Here is a 17,338-nt window from a genome sequence, read left to right as displayed (position 1 = left end):
AGGAGCAGCTGCTGGATTCTTGCAATTGCCTTCAGTGCGCACAGAAGCCCGCTGCTCTGCTGCTTGGTTTTTCGCCTTCAGTCAATTACACTCTGCTGAAGTTGAGGCAGGCAGTTCAGCTTTGCTGCTTTTCAGCATCTCAGCTGCCCTTCTGCTCTGTGACAGCTCTCCAGGTTTCTTGCCTTCGCCAGGCTGCAACGTGCCCGCTAGTACCAAGAACTGGGCAGGAGTGGGCAGAGAGCACGGCCATCTGCCAGCAGGTTGCAGCTTGCCCAGGAAAATGCAGTGTCCTTGGAATGTGCAGCAAATCCTATTTCCTGGCAAGGTCGGGCTAAGTGAGCAGTGCTGGTACACTTTCTCCTTGAGAACTGGAGCGGAAAAGCTTTGCGCTAAGATGTAGGCGACTAGAGAGGCAGAATACGGAGCTCCGCAGCTGGCCGAAAGCAAGTGCCGCTTCCCAGCGTCTTTCGGCAAAAGCGGCGCTTCGGAGCGCACCGCTGCCGCTCCAGTGATCTGTGCGCGAAGTAGCCGCTTCGTCGCCTCAGGCAGCCGGAGATCGCGGTAGCTTGCAAGAGGAGAAGAACGAAGCCGCGAAGAAGCCGGCTTGTGTGCGAAACTCGCAGACAGCTGCAGGACGGTGGCTGCCGCTCTCCTGCCTGTTGAATTCACTCTTGGCATGCCAATGGGAGGTGTTCCAGGACAACCTTCCTGAGTTTTTATTTTAGTTTTCATGCATCCCACCTTGGAAATTCTTGTTGCTCCCCAGAGGCTCCGAGATGCAGAGAACACGGTGGCAGCTGCTGAGAAGAAGGGCAACTGTGAGTTGGTCAAGAAGCAAGAACACAGGCAGTTGACTGTGCTTGGCGAGGAGCAGCTGCTGGATTCTTGCAATTGCCTTCAGTGCGCACAGAAGCCCGCTGCTCTGCTGCTTCGTGTTTCGCCTTCAGTCAATTACACACTGCTGAAGTTGAGGCAGGCAGTTCAGCTTTGCTGCTTTTCAGCATCTCAGCTGCCCTTCTGCTCTGTGACAGCTCTCCAGGTTTCTTGCTTTCGCTAGGCTGCAAGGTGCCCGCTACTACCCAGAGCTGGGCAGGAGTGGGCAGAGAGCACGGCCATTTGCCAGCAGGTTGCAGCTTGCCCAGGAAAATGCAGTGTCCTTGGAATGTGCAGCAAATCTCATTTCCTGGCAAGGTCGGGCTAAGTGAGCAGTGCTGGTACACTTTCTCCTTGAGAACTGGAGCGGAAAAGCTTTGCGCTAAGATGTAGGCGACTAGAGAGGCAGAATACGGAGCTCCGCAGCTGGCCGAAAGCAAGTGCCGCTTCCCGGCGTCTTTCGGCAAAAGCGGCGCTTCGGAGCGCACCGCTGCCGCTCCAGTGATCTGTGCGCGAAGTTGCCGCTTCTTCGCCTCCGGCAGCCGGAGATCGCGGTAGCTTGCAAGAGGCGAAGAACGAAGCCGCGAAGAAGCCGGCTTGTGTGCGAAGCTCACAGACTGCTGCAGGACGGTGGCTGCCGCTCTCCTGCCTGTTGAATTCACTCTTGGCATGCCAATAGAAGGTGTTCCAGGACAAACTTCCTGAGTTTTTATTTTAGTTTTCATGCATCCCACCTTGGAAATTCTTGTTGCTCCCCTGAGGCTCCGAGATGCAGAGAACACGATGGCAGCTGCTGAAAAGAAGGGCAACTGTGAGTTGGTGAAGAAGCAAGAACACAGGCAGCTGCCTGTGCTTGGCAAGGAGCAGCTGCTGGATTCTTGCAATTGCCTTCAGTGCGCACAGAAGCCCGCTGCTCTGCTGCTTCGTGTTTCGCCTTCAGTCAATTGCACATTGCTGAAGCTGAGGCAGGCAGTTCAGCTTTGCTGCTTTTCAGCATCTCAGCTGCCCTTCTGCTCTGTGACAGCTCTCGAGGTGAAATAGAGATTTTTAGAGTTAGGTTAACAAAATGAATTAAGCATTTCTAATTTAGCTTGTAGAGTTATGTGTTGAATTTTCAACCTTTTGCTTAAGAAACCTCTGCCTAATACAAAGGGCAAAGGAAAATGCAAATTTCTGAAGCTTCTTGCATGAAGAACAATACCAGAAGAAGGAAAGAACCCTTTCCTTCTGAATTAAAATAAAGAAGCTCCTCTGTCTCCAAGCCTATCAAGACTGACAGACGTACTCAGATAAGCACCAAAGGACCAAAAGCGCACGCGCAGAGAGGAAAAGTTCAAAAGTTCAATCATGAGGAAGACCACAATCTTCAGCCTCAGGACCACCAAGAGACCCCCGTACGACCACCACAGCAAACCACGCATGCCCAGAAGGGCGTGGACTTACTTCGCATGAGAAGCGAGGACAGGCGGGGCCAGGGGTGGAATATGCATGAAAATGTTGTGCAATGTATTGCATATGGAACGCCTTTAAGAATAAAAGGGTGGGTCAGACTGAGGCTCGGGGCACAAGTTTTGGAGAGCTATCTCACTTGTGCCGGGCGCTGACATACGTACCCACTTCATAACTACCCCAGGTTATGGAGTCTATTGATTTCTTCCGCGTATCGTTTCAGTCGGGGCTTGCAAAGGTGCTTTAGGCGCGGCCCAGCTGATAGCGCAGCGGGCGCGCGGGCACAAGCCGCGGTTTGAGGAGCTGCTTTGAACGCCGCTAGCTGATAGCGCAGCTAGTGGGAGCGTGGTACAAGCTAGGAGTTACAAGCACCGCTTACAAGCATCGCTAGTTGGTAAAAAGCTTGCAAAAGTAGCCAGCGAGCCCGGCTGGGCTAAGAATTAAGTGTTTGTTATACAATAGCACTGCCCTTCAGTGTTAAAAGCTGTCACTGGTGCAGGGGGAGGGGTTGGGGAAGGCAGTCTAGGGTTGCCATGGGAAACAGCAGTTGTATGAGTTCTCCACCCCCTTTCGTAAGAGAATTGTACCCTCCCCCTGTCCTGTCAGTTGTTGTTCAAGTCTGCCCCTTAGCCTAGAATCTTCTCTGTTCCACGGTTCTTCCACCAAGAACACTCCTTTCCCTTTTCCCCACTGGTTAATGTTATATTTCCCCTCCCTTTAGCCTTCTCCCGATTGTACCCTCGAATGCTAAACCCTCCTACCCCTACGCAGTAAAAGAATCCTCAGCCCGCCCTTCGGGGCTCTCGGAATCTGCCTCTCTACTGCTTCGTTGTCTCCCTGTTTGCCCCTTCTGCGACCCTTCAATCAACGAGCAGGATTTCAGCAGCCCGAGTGTCCCTCCCGTTCTTCTGGTGGACCCTCAGATGTACCAGCTACCCGAGCTTCGTGCCGAGCGGCTAAAAGCCCCCACGGCTCGGCAACTGGGAGATCCTTTGCATTACAGGGCGAATAAAGGGGGGATGAATGTGTGTGAATGCGAGGCTGTAAGAGCCCGTCAGAAGCCCCTCATTTTCCATTCTGCCTTCCGATTGCCACAAGAAAGAATCCCTTCCCCCACTGTAGTTCCGGCTTAGAACAGGACACAGCACAGGTGGGACCACTGAACCGTCATGCTGGCTGTTCCCAACAAGGCCTGGTAAGAACTTGGCAAGGAGTTGGCAAGGACTTGGCAAAGACCTGACATGGAGCCAGCACGGGACAGCCTGATGCGCGGCCTGCTTCTAATCTCCGTTCTTAAGCCCAATGAACTTTTGGGGTGACTCTCGCGGTCCTTCACTGAAGACCCCTCATCTGCCTCGTTACCACTGTGACAAAGAAAGAATGAGAACCCCCCTCCCAAGGACTGAGACTGAGACCCCTGCTATAGGGAGGAGGGGAAATTGGTGGTCTGACCACTAATGACATGACCTGTTTCCCTTCAGTGATTCAAATGGACTTATTCTTCATTGGATTCGTCTTGCTTTGGTGGTTTCTGTGGACTCACCCGTTCCCTCGGGGCAATTACAATGGACTTTCATTATTACACTTGTTCCCCCCCTCTCTCCTCCTCTGTGGACTATAATTGGAGCCCCGAGTCGGCCAGAACTTCGAAGACTCCCCCGACACGACAGACGGATCCCCATCGTCCGGAGCACTGAGGATCTCGCCTGTGTTGGTAGCTATTCCCATATCCCTGTTCTCTCTCTAACCTTTTATCTCCTTTCAGATCCCCACTATGGCGTTTACTGTTTTGGCCCCTACTAAAGGTGCATTTGTTGTGATTAACTGATAGTCCCTTGTTGTTTGCCTTTGTTGCACTTTTGGGATGGGTGAAAAGAACCATCACGACACCCCGCAAGAAACGGATCGTGACATTAAAATTGGCGTCACGGACAGGATTTCTGTCTAGACAGAAGGGTTGCAGCTGAAAAGGCACCCATACTGTCTTTGGCAATTCATAAAGGATCCCTTAGTGCAAAGGGCGGGACACTGTTGTTTTGTTGTTGTTGTGTGTATGTGGTCTGGGAAGGAAGGGACAACTTGAAGCAACTAAGCAGAGCCTCCCAGGCAGATGATTGTCCTTTCACCCAGCCAGGGAAGCGAAGGGCGACACAGCGAGGGCTGTGTAGTTTTGTGGAACTTAAGTTTGTAGCTCCCTGTCGTGGTTTTGGTCCCTTCCCAAAATGAGTGACAATCTTAGCCTTGAAATTAAAGCTGAATTTTATGCACTACTAGCCAAACACAATGCCAAACCTTCTACAGAAGGAGAAAAATGGGCACAGAGTAATTGGTTGAACTTAGAAAATGTTCTTGATAGAGTGTGTTCATTACAACATGAAACAAAATTCAAACTGGGCAAAAATAAAACTATCTTCTGCTCAGTTTTGGGAGCTTGTCTTATGGCAGCTATAGAAAATGGCTTCCAGCGAAGAAGTGAGGAACATGCTATAATAGACTCCCTTCAAAATCTAGTTGAAATTTTGCAAAAACAGTTCTATGAAGCAAAAAAATGTGATCTATGCATTGCGAGCTGCCTTAACAGAGGAACATATTAACAAATCACATCATGCTGATTCCTCTACAGAGCTTGAGGAGAAGGAAACTCCTCACATTAAACAAATCTATCCTCATCAAGAACTTGAAGCAGCAAGTAATTGTGGGGAACATTGCTGCCATCACTTGAGACCCTTGATTAAAACAGAGTAGAACTATCTCAGTGATGATGATCTGGAACCTCACATCACAACCAAACGCATACCATCACAACTAAACACGGCCACCGAGCTAGCTAAGCTTAAAAGGGAATACGGACAGCCTCCACATGAATCAGAAACAGAATATGTTTTCCGGGTGTCCCTCACTGGTGGTGATCAAATTCAATTCACTGAACAGGAAGCCAGTGGGTATTGGGGACATGGTGTCTTCTTAACAACAGGAGAGAAAGGTGACACATGGTCCCTGACACAGCGTGCAGCTTTTTGGGCCGGGGGAACAAGCCCCTTGGAAAGGGGAGATCCCATAGCTAGAATTAGTACCCCCGACCAGCTCTTGGAAAATGTGCACAAAGCTGCTTGCCTGCAAATGACTCACAAAAAGAAATGAATTCCTGGCTTTGAATCCCTGATGCAATTACCTGTGAAGCCCAAGATAATGACCCCTTGAATTTGTGGGCTTCCAGAATCACTCAAACCTACAGCAATTCTCCTTCCAAAAACGATAGCAGCTGTATCTCCTGTAGAAAGACCAGACAGATTTCCTAGTCACTGGAACGACCCATTTGTTCCCCTTTATGACTTGTTGAGGAAAGGGGTGAAATGGGATTGGAGTCTTTCTCAGGAGTCAGCATTGCAATTGCTGATTTTTGAAGCAACAGCTCATCAAGCACTGGGCCCTATCCATCCTACAGATCCTTTCCAGGTGGAATGGGCATTTGCCTCCTCAGGGCTGTCAGTACACATATGGCAGCGGGGTCCTGAGGCTCCGACAAGACCTGTTGGTTTTGATTCCCGTGGTTCCAAAGATGCTGAGAAAAGATACACTACCTGGGAAAAAGGATTGTTGATGGTTATCTTAGCTTTCCTAGAAGTAGAAAAAATTGCACAAAAACAACCAATTGTATTGAGAGGCCCCTTCAAGGTTATTAAGACAGTCACTAGTGGGAGTCCCCCTCCTGACGGGGTGGCCCAGAGGGCCTCAGTGAGAAAGTGGTATGCTCAGGTTGAACATTACTGTAACTTCTTCTCAATGACAGAAGGAGCTGTAAAAACTTTAGCAATCCAAGAAACTGAGAGCTTGGACAAACCTGCCTCTGTAATCAAAGTAACCCCTCCTTTCTGCCCCGAACAATCAGCAAACTCTTGGTTTACTGATGCTTTTGCTAAAGGGGAAGGAAAAGGATGGAAATCTAGGGCAGAAGCCCTCCACTTTTCCTCTGGTGAGCAAATGATTACAGAGGGAGAAGGTAGTACACACAGTGGGGAGCTGATAGCTGTCTGGAGTATTTTTCAACGAGAAGCACAGAATTCCTCTTTGGTCTGCATCTACACTGACTCCTATGCTCTGTACCAAATGATCCTAATAATCCAGCTCATGACCCTGGCCAACCTGTTCTGGTGGACCTCTCTTACTATAGGACTAGTAGCACTTGTGCTAAAACCCCCTCTGAAGAAATATGCATGGGAATCCTCTGGTGCTCTAGGGAAAGAGCATTGGACAAATACATGCTGGATAATTCCATCATTCTAACTTTTCTGCCTCTCGGCGGCAGAATTCTGTTGTGTTGACTTTTTCAGAAGAACTCCGAGGGACATGAAGACCACCTAATCCATGATAAAACTGGTAATACTTTTCTGCATCCTACCGCAACCCCATGGCCAGAAAGCAGCTGAGTGACCGTGGTCTGAACTAATTGTGGTAGCATGCAGAAAAAGTGAAAGGATCTCTTGAAGCACAAAAAGGTTTGTACGCAGCCAAGCATACAGGATTGTTGGCACAATTTCACATGAACACAAACTGTAGAAGTAGTTTGGTTTTGGTCCAAAAATACTGAAGCACTTTTTTTTTGTTTTGTTTTGGTTTTGTTTTTGTTTTTGTTTTTTAAGTTGAAAGTATTGATTCAAATACTGGAGTAGGACTTGATGTTAATGTTGTGACACCTACCACCCAACCACTGGTTACACTTAGCCCGAAAATTTTTGAAATTGGACCATGTAGAATCAGGAAAACTGGCCAACAACAGATATTGTTTAATCTGTTATGGTCTCTTAAACAAGTCAAATTGCTGATGCAAAACAATATCTGAGAAATACAACCAGCTTGTTCACCCTTTTTGCAGACCTCTTTTCAGGCTTGGACAACCTGGCTGCGACAGTGGAAGCCTCCTAAAAACCGGCTGCCAAGAGACATAACTGGTCTTGTGGGAACAGGATTGGGAATCCTAAATAGTATTGATTCAGAAGTATGAATGAATAAATTGGCTTCCACAACTAAAGATTTAACCAAAATACAACAACCACTGCAATCGTCCTTATCAGCCTTGGGAACACATCAGTGGTTGCTATCAAACATTCTAGCAAATTGGGAAAAGATAAATGTAAATAATAGCAAATTGATCATTGATGCACTTAATGCCGCACAAAGCAACGTTTCCTTAGCTCTTAGCCGTATCCAGGCTCAATGATGGATGCAGTCAGTTGCTGCCTCAATTATAAGAGAAGGTGAAGAAGGCACTTTTCCCACTGAAATTAGGAAAATAGTCTGGGACAGTGCCACTGACTTTGAAAGAGATTTCCAATCCTGGTGGAATTTAGTGAATTTTACCTATGACCCTAACACAAACACAGCCACAGCATTTGCGTTGACCATAAGAAATGCCTGGGTGCATTTGATATTCCCTATCATTGCACTAGGATTAAATCATGATGGACCCACTTTCTATCCTTCTGAACATAGAGAATGGGCCCGTCAAATTGATGACAAATGGCAAACTGTCAATTTAGAGTCCTGTACCATCTGAGAACAACTAGGGTTTATCTGTGAAGGTAATGCAATTGTAGCTCAAGATATTTGTCTGGAGACAGAACAAAATAGCTGTCATTTTGATATTCATCCTAACGAGACTTCTGAAACAGTCCTTGTATCTACAGACAATGGGTGTGCCTGCTTCAGAACCGCTTGGGATACTGTGTTTATAGAAAGTACAGTAGTAGCTACTAAAAATCATTCCAATTTTTGTGCTTGCAACTTTACTAAAATTGCAGGATGTGATTTTTCTTTTGTAGCTCCAGTTACTTCACATGAACTTTTAGAATCCAATCTCACGTTGATTCACAAGCTACTGCCTACTCCCATTGGGATGAACCTTTCTCTGGTAAAGCAATTATTACTTCATCAAGATCTAATAGAGATCCTAGGAAAAATCAAGGGGAATGGACAGAAAACTCTGGTAACTGTTCATCATCATGTGCAAGAAATACATCGTGTTGTAGAAAGGGTGAAAAGTGATGCCGAGCACAAGTGGTGGGATACCCTTTTCGGGTGGTCACCCACCGCCACCGGTATCCTGAAGAAATTGTGTCATCCCATTGTTGTTCTTCTGATTTTAGTTATGATTGGTTTTGTTTTATCAGTAATCTTGCTTATTGTAAATTGGAGAATGATGAAACGATTAACAAAATTAACATCTATAATTAATGCACACCACTTGGCCGACATCCTTTACACTAGAGATGTTCCCAGGACAGTAGACACAAGAAGATGATAAGGTTAGAAGATATGTTTTACATCATTTTCTTTTATGATTTGTTCTAATCGCTGTTTTAATTATTTTTGTTTATTGTTTATAAAATTGTACTGAGTAATATCGATTATACTAGGTTTATTACTTTACTGTTTAATATTGATGATACTGGTTTATTATTTGATCAATTTATTGTTTAATTGATTCATATTGATTATTATTTAAATAACTATTATTGATTTACTAATTGTATTTTGCTTATTGTTTAATTATAATTTGTTGTGATGACTAATATGTTGTGATTGTTTTAGTTTTCCCGTTTTCTCTTTCTTTCCCTTTTCCTCTTCTCTTTTCCCTGGGACCTGCTGCCAACACTTGACGAGTCCTGAAGACTCCACGACGACACCATGGAATCCTGCTGATGAAGATCTTTCGAGGGCAATCGTCAGTCACGGGGTGGTGTAAGAGCCCGTCAGAAGCCCCTCATTTTCCATTCTGCCTTCCGATTGCCACAAGAAAGAATCCCTTCCCCCACTGTAGTTCCGGCTTAGAACAGGACACAGCACAGGTGGGACCACTGAACCGTCATGCTGGCTGTTCCCAACTAGGCCTGGAAAGAACTTGGCAAGGAGTTGGCAAGGACTTGGCAAAGACCTGACATGGAGCCAGCACGGGACAGCCTGATGCGCGGCCTGCTTCTAATCTCCGTTCTTAAGCCCAATGAACTTTTGGGGTGACTCTCGCGGTCCTTCACTGAAGACCCCTCATCTGCCTCGTTACCACTGTGACAAAGAAAGAATGAGAACCCTCCTCCCAAGGACTGAGACTGAGACCCCTGCTATAGGGAGGAGGGGAAATTGGTGGTCTGACCACTAATGACATGACCTGTTTCCCTTCAGTGATTCAAATGGACTTATTCTTCATTGGATTCGTCTTGCTTTGGTGGTTTCTGTGGACTCACCCGTTCCCTCGGGGCGATTACAATGGACTTTCATTATTACACTTGTTCCCCCCCTCTCTCCTCTGTGGACTATAATTGGAGCCCCGAGTCGACCAGAACTTCGAAGACTCCCCCGACACGACAGACGGATCCCCATCGTCCGGAGCACTGAGGATCTCGCCTGTGTTGGTAGCTATTCCCATATCCCTGTTCTCTCTCTAACCTTTTATCTCCTTTCAGATCCCCACTATGGCGTTTACTGTTTTGGCCCCTACTAAAGGTGCATTTGTTGTGATTAACTGATAGTCCCTTGTTGTTTGCCTTTGTTGCACTTTTGGGATGGGTGAAAAGAACCATCACGACACCCCGCAAGAAACGGATCGTGACATTAAAATTGGCGTCACGGACAGGATTTCTGTCTAGACAGAAGGGTTGCAGCTGAAAAGGCACCCATACTGTCTTTGGCAATTCATAAAGGATCCCTTAGTGCAAAGGGCGGGACACTGTTGTTTTGTTGTTGTTGTGTGTATGTGGTCTGGGAAGGAAGGGACAACTTGAAGCAACTAAGCAGAGCCTCCCAGGCAGATGATTGTCCTTTCACCCAGCCAGGGAAGCGAAGGGCGACACAGCGAGGGCTGTGTAGTTTTGTGGAACTTAAGTTTGTAGCTCCCTGTCGTGGTTTTGGTCCCTTCCCAAAATGAGTGACAATCTTAGCCTTGAAATTAAAGCTGAATTTTATGCACTACTAGCCAAACACAATGCCAAACCTTCTACAGAAGGAGAAAAATGGGCACAGAGTAATTGGTTGAACTTAGAAAATGTTATTGATAGAGTGTGTTCATTACAACATGAAACAAAATTCAAACTGGGCAAAAATAAAACTATCTTCTGCTCAGTTTTGGGAGCTTGTCTTATGGCAGCTATAGAAAATGGCTTCCAGCGAAGAAGTGAGGAACATGCTATAATAGACTCCCTTCAAAATCTAGTTGAAATTTTGCAAAAACAGTTCTATGAAGCAAAAAAATGTGATCTATGCATTGCGAGCTGCCTTAACAGAGGAACATATTAACAAATCACATCATGCTGATTCCTCTACAGAGCTTGAGGAGAAGGAAACTCCTCACATTAAACAAATCTATCCTCATCAAGAACTTGAAGCAGCAAGTAATTGTGGGGAACATTGCTGCCATCACTTGAGACCCTTGATTAAAACAGAGTAGAACTATCTCAGTGATGATGATCTGGAACCTCACATCACAACCAAACGCATACCATCACAACTAAACACGGCCACCGAGCTAGCTAAGCTTAAAAGGGAATACGGACAGCCTCCACATGAATCAGAAACAGAATATGTTTTCCGGGTGTCCCTCACTGGTGGTGATCAAATTCAATTCACTGAACAGGAAGCCAGTGGGTATTGGGGACATGGTGTCTTCTTAACAACAGGAGAGAAAGGTGACACATGGTCCCTGACACAGCGTGCAGCTTTTTGGGCCGGGGGAACAAGCCCCTTGGAAAGGGGAGATCCCATAGCTAGAATTAGTACCCCCGACCAGCTCTTGGAAAATGTGCACAAAGCTGCTTGCCTGCAAATGACTCACAAAAAGAAATGAATTCCTGGCTTTGAATCCCTGATGCAATTACCTGTGAAGCCCAAGATAATGACCCCTTGAATTTGTGGGCTTCCAGAATCACTCAAACCTACAGCAATTCTCCTTCCAAAAACGATAGCAGCTGTATCTCCTGTAGAAAGACCAGACAGATTTCCTAGTCACTGGAACGACCCATTTGTTCCCCTTTATGACTTGTTGAGGAAAGGGGTGAAATGGGATTGGAGTCTTTCTCAGGAGTCAGCATTGCAATTGCTGATTTTTGAAGCAACAGCTCATCAAGCACTGGGCCCTATCCATCCTACAGATCCTTTCCAGGTGGAATGGGCATTTGCCTCCTCAGGGCTGTCAGTACACATATGGCAGCGGGGTCCTGAGGCTCCGACAAGACCTGTTGGTTTTGATTCCCGTGGTTCCAAAGATGCTGAGAAAAGATACACTACCTGGGAAAAAGGATTGTTGATGGTTATCTTAGCTTTCCTAGAAGTAGAAAAAATTGCACAAAAACAACCAATTGTATTGAGAGGCCCCTTCAAGGTTATTAAGACAGTCACTAGTGGGAGTCCCCCTCCTGACGGGGTGGCCCAGAGGGCCTCAGTGAGAAAGTGGTATGCTCAGGTTGAACATTACTGTAACTTCTTCTCAATGACAGAAGGAGCTGTAAAAACTTTAGCAATCCAAGAAACTGAGAGCTTGGACAAACCTGCCTCTGTAATCAAAGTAACCCCTCCTTTCTGCCCCGAACAATCAGCAAACTCTTGGTTTACTGATGCTTTTGCTAAAGGGGAAGGAAAAGGATGGAAATCTAGGGCAGAAGCCCTCCACTTTTCCTCTGGTGAGCAAATGATTACAGAGGGAGAAGGTAGTACACACAGTGGGGAGCTGATAGCTGTCTGGAGTATTTTTCAACGAGAAGCACAGAATTCCTCTTTGGTCTGCATCTACACTGACTCCTATGCTCTGTACCAAATGATCCTAATAATCCAGCTCATGACCCTGGCCAACCTGTTCTGGTGGACCTCTCTTACTATAGGACTAGTAGCACTTGTGCTAAAACCCCCTCTGAAGAAATATGCATGGGAATCCTCTGGTGCTCTAGGGAAAGAGCATTGGACAAATACATGCTGGATAATTCCATCATTCTAACTTTTCTGCCTCTCGGCGGCAGAATTCTGTTGTGTTGACTTTTTCAGAAGAACTCCGAGGGACATGAAGACCACCTAATCCATGATAAAACTGGTAATACTTTTCTGCATCCTACCGCAACCCCATGGCCAGAAAGCAGCTGAGTGACCGTGGTCTGAACTAATTGTGGTAGCATGCAGAAAAAGTGAAAGGATCTCTTGAAGCACAAAAAGGTTTGTACGCAGCCAAGCATACAGGATTGTTGGCACAATTTCACATGAACACAAACTGTAGAAGTAGTTTGGTTTTGGTCCAAAAATACTGAAGCACTTTTTTTTTGTTTTGTTTTGTTTTTGTTTTTGTTTTTGTTTTTTAAGTTGAAAGTATTGATTCAAATACTGGAGTAGGACTTGATGTTAATGTTGTGACACCTACCACCCAACCACTGGTTACACTTAGCCCGAAAATTTTTGAAATTGGACCATGTAGAATCAGGAAAACTGGCCAACAACAGATATTGTTTAATCTGTTATGGTCTCTTAAACAAGTCAAATTGCTGATGCAAAACAATATCTGAGAAATACAACCAGCTTGTTCACCCTTTTTGCAGACCTCTTTTCAGGCTTGGACAACCTGGCTGCGACAGTGGAAGCCTCCTAAAAACCGGCTGCCAAGAGACATAACTGGTCTTGTGGGAACAGGATTGGGAATCCTAAATAGTATTGATTCAGAAGTATGAATGAATAAATTGGCTTCCACAACTAAAGATTTAACCAAAATACAACAACCACTGCAATCGTCCTTATCAGCCTTGGGAACACATCAGTGGTTGCTATCAAACATTCTAGCAAATTGGGAAAAGATAAATGTAAATAATAGCAAATTGATCATTGATGCACTTAATGCCACACAAAGCAACGTTTCCTTAGCTCTTAGCCGTATCCAGGCTCAATGATGGATGCAGTCAGTTGCTGCCTCAATTATAAGAGAAGGTGAAGAAGGCACTTTTCCCACTGAAATTAGGAAAATAGTCTGGGACAGTGCCACTGACTTTGAAAGAGATTTCCAATCCTGGTGGAATTTAGTGAATTTTACCTATGACCCTAACACAAACACAGCCACAGCATTTGCGTTGACCATAAGAAATGCCTCGGTGCATTTGATATTCCCTATCATTGCACTAGGATTAAATCATGATGGACCCACTTTCTATCCTTCTGAACATAGAGAATGGGCCCGTCAAATTGATGACAAATGGCAAACTGTCAATTTAGAGTCCTGTACCATCTGAGAACAACTAGGGTTTATCTGTGAAGGTAATGCAATTGTAGCTCAAGATATTTGTCTGGAGACAGAACAAAATAGCTGTCATTTTGATATTCATCCTAACGAGACTTCTGAAACAGTCCTTGTATCTACAGACAATGGGTGTGCCTGCTTCAGAACCGCTTGGGATACTGTGTTTATAGAAAGTACAGTAGTAGCTACTAAAAATCATTCCAATTTTTGTGCTTGCAACTTTACTAAAATTGCAGGATGTGATTTTTCTTTTGTAGCTCCAGTTACTTCACATGAACTGTTAGAATCCAATCTCACGTTGATTCACAAGCTACTGCCTACTGCCATTGGGATGAACCTTTCTCTGGTAAAGCAATTATTACTTCATCAAGATCTAATAGAGATCCTAGGAAAAATCAAGGGGAATGGACAGAAAACTCTGGTAACTGTTCATCATCATGTGCAAGAAATACATCGTGTTGTAGAAAGGGTGAAAAGTGATGCCGAGCACAAGTGGTGGGATACCCTTTTCGGGTGGTCACCCACCGCCACCGGTATCCTGAAGAAATTGTGTCATCCCATTGTTGTTCTTCTGATTTTAGTTATGATTGGTTTTGTTTTATCAGTAATCTTGCTTATTGTAAATTGGAGAATGATGAAACGATTAACAAAATTAACATCTATAATTAATGCACACCACTTGGCCGACATCCTTTACACTAGAGATGTTCCCAGGACAGTAGACACAAGAAGATGATAAGGTTAGAAGATATGTTTTACATCATTTTCTTTTATGATTTGTTCTAATCGCTGTTTTAATTATTTTTGTTTATTGTTTATAAAATTGTACTGAGTAATATCGATTATACTAGGTTTATTACTTTACTGTTTAATATTGATGATACTGGTTTATTATTTGATCAATTTATTGTTTAATTGATTCCTATTGATTATTATTTAAATAACTATTATTGATTTACTAATTGTATTTTGCTTATTGTTTAATTATAATTTGTTGTGATGACTAATATGTTGTGATTGTTTTAGTTTTCCCGTTTTCTCTTTCTTTCCCTTTTCCTCTTCTCTTTTCCCTGGGACCTGCTGCCAACACTTGACGAGTCCTGAAGACTCCACGACGACACCATGGAATCCTGCTGATGAAGATCTTTCGAGGGCAATCGTCAGTCACGGGGTGGTGTAAGAGCCCGTCAGAAGCCCCTCATTTTCCATTCTGCCTTCCGATTGCCACAAGAAAGAATCCCTTCCCCCACTGTAGTTCCGGCTTAGAACAGGACACAGCACAGGTGGGACCACTGAACCGTCATGCTGGCTGTTCCCAACAAGGCCTGGTAAGAACTTGGCAAGGACTTGGCAAGGACTTGGCAAAGACCTGACATGGAGCCAGCACGGGACAGCCTGATGCGCGGCCTGCTTCTAATCTCCGTTCTTAAGCCCAATGAACTTTTGGGGTGACTCTCGCGGTCCTTCACTGAAGACCCCTCATCTGCTTCGTTACCACTGTGACAAAGAAAGAATGAGAACCCCCCTCCCAAGGACTGAGACTGAGACCCCTGCTATAGGGAGGAGGGGAAATTGGTGGTCTGACCACTAATGACATGACCTGTTTCCCTTCAGTGATTCAAATGGACTTATTCTTCATTGGCTTCGTCTTGCTTTGGTGGTTTCTGTGGACTCACCCGTTCCCTCGGGGCGATTACAATGGACTTTCATTATTACACTTGTTCCCCCCCTCTCTCCTCTGTGGACTATAATTGGAGCCCCGAGTCGGCCAGAACTTCGAAGACTCCCCCGACACGACAGACGGATCCCCATCGTCCGGAGCACTGAGGATCTCGCCTGTGTTGGTAGCTATTCCCATATCCCTGTTCTCTCTCTAACCTTTTATCTCCTTTCAGATCCCCACTATGGCGTTTACTGTTTTGGCCCCTACTAAAGGTGCATTTGTTGTGATTAACTGATAGTCCCTTGTTGTTTGCCTTTGTTGCACTTTTGGGATGGGTGAAAAGAACCATCACGACACCCCGCAAGAAACGGATCGTGACATTAAAATTGGCGTCACGGACAGGATTTCTGTCTAGACAGAAGGGTTGCAGCTGAAAAGGCACCCATACTGTCTTTGGCAATTCATAAAGGATCCCTTAGTGCAAAGGGCGGGACACTGTTGTTTTGTTGTTGTTGTGTGTATGTGGTCTGGGAAGGAAGGGACAACTTGAAGCAACTAAGCAGAGCCTCCCAGGCAGATGATTGTCCTTTCACCCAGCCAGGGAAGCGAAGGGCGACACAGCGAGGGCTGTGTAGTTTTGTGGAACTTAAGTTTGTAGCTCCCTGTCGTGGTTTTGGTCCCTTCCCAAAATGAGTGACAATCTTAGCCTTGAAATTAAAGCTGAATTTTATGCACTACTAGCCAAACACAATGCCAAACCTTCTACAGAAGGAGAAAAATGGGCACAGAGTAATTGGTTGAACTTAGAAAATGTTCTTGATAGAGTGTGTTCATTACAACATGAAACAAAATTCAAACTGGGCAAAAATAAAACTATCTTCTGCTCAGTTTTGGGAGCTTGTCTTATGGCAGCTATAGAAAATGGCTTCCAGCGAAGAAGTGAGGAACATGCTATAATAGACTCCCTTCAAAATCTAGTTGAAATTTTGCAAAAACAGTTCTATGAAGCAAAAAAATGTGATCTATGCATTGCGAGCTGCCTTAACAGAGGAACATATTAACAAATCACATCATGCTGATTCCTCTACAGAGCTTGAGGAGAAGGAAACTCCTCACATTAAACAAATCTATCCTCATCAAGAACTTGAAGCAGCAAGTAATTGTGGGGAACATTGCTGCCATCACTTGAGACCCTTGATTAAAACAGAGTAGAACTATCTCAGTGATGATGATCTGGAACCTCACATCACAACCAAACGCATACCATCACAACTAAACACGGCCACCGAGCTAGCTAAGCTTAAAAGGGAATACGGACAGCCTCCACATGAATCAGAAACAGAATATGTTTTCCGGGTGTCCCTCACTGGTGGTGATCAAATTCAATTCACTGAACAGGAAGCCAGTGGGTATTGGGGACATGGTGTCTTCTTAACAACAGGAGAGAAAGGTGACACATGGTCCCTGACACAGCGTGCAGCTTTTTGGGCCGGGGGAACAAGCCCCTTGGAAAGGGGAGATCCCATAGCTAGAATTAGTACCCCCGACCAGCTCTTGGAAAATGTGCACAAAGCTGCTTGCCTGCAAATGACTCACAAAAAGAAATGAATTCCTGGCTTTGAATCCCTGATGCAATTACCTGTGAAGCCCAAGATAATGACCCCTTGAATTTGTGGGCTTCCAGAATCACTCAAACCTACAGCAATTCTCCTTCCAAAAACGATAGCAGCTGTATCTCCTGTAGAAAGACCAGACAGATTTCCTAGTCACTGGAACGACCCATTTGTTCCCCTTTATGACTTGTTGAGGAAAGGGGTGAAATGGGATTGGAGTCTTTCTCAGGAGTCAGCATTGCAATTGCTGATTTTTGAAGCAACAGCTCATCAAGCACTGGGCCCTATCCATCCTACAGATCCTTTCCAGGTGGAATGGGCATTTGCCTCCTCAGGGCTGTCAGTACACATATGGCAGCGGGGTCCTGAGGCTCCGACAAGACCTGTTGGTTTTGATTCCCGTGGTTCCAAAGATGCTGAGAAAAGATACACTACCTGGGAAAAAGGATTGTTGATGGTTATCTTAGCTTTCCTAGAAGTAGAAAA

This window comes from Vidua macroura, unplaced genomic scaffold, assembly GCF_024509145.1.
Source record: "Vidua macroura isolate BioBank_ID:100142 unplaced genomic scaffold, ASM2450914v1 whyUn_scaffold_105, whole genome shotgun sequence".
Classification (NCBI taxonomy): domain Eukaryota; kingdom Metazoa; phylum Chordata; class Aves; order Passeriformes; family Viduidae; genus Vidua; species Vidua macroura.
Note: the sequence above shows the minus strand (reverse complement) of the source record.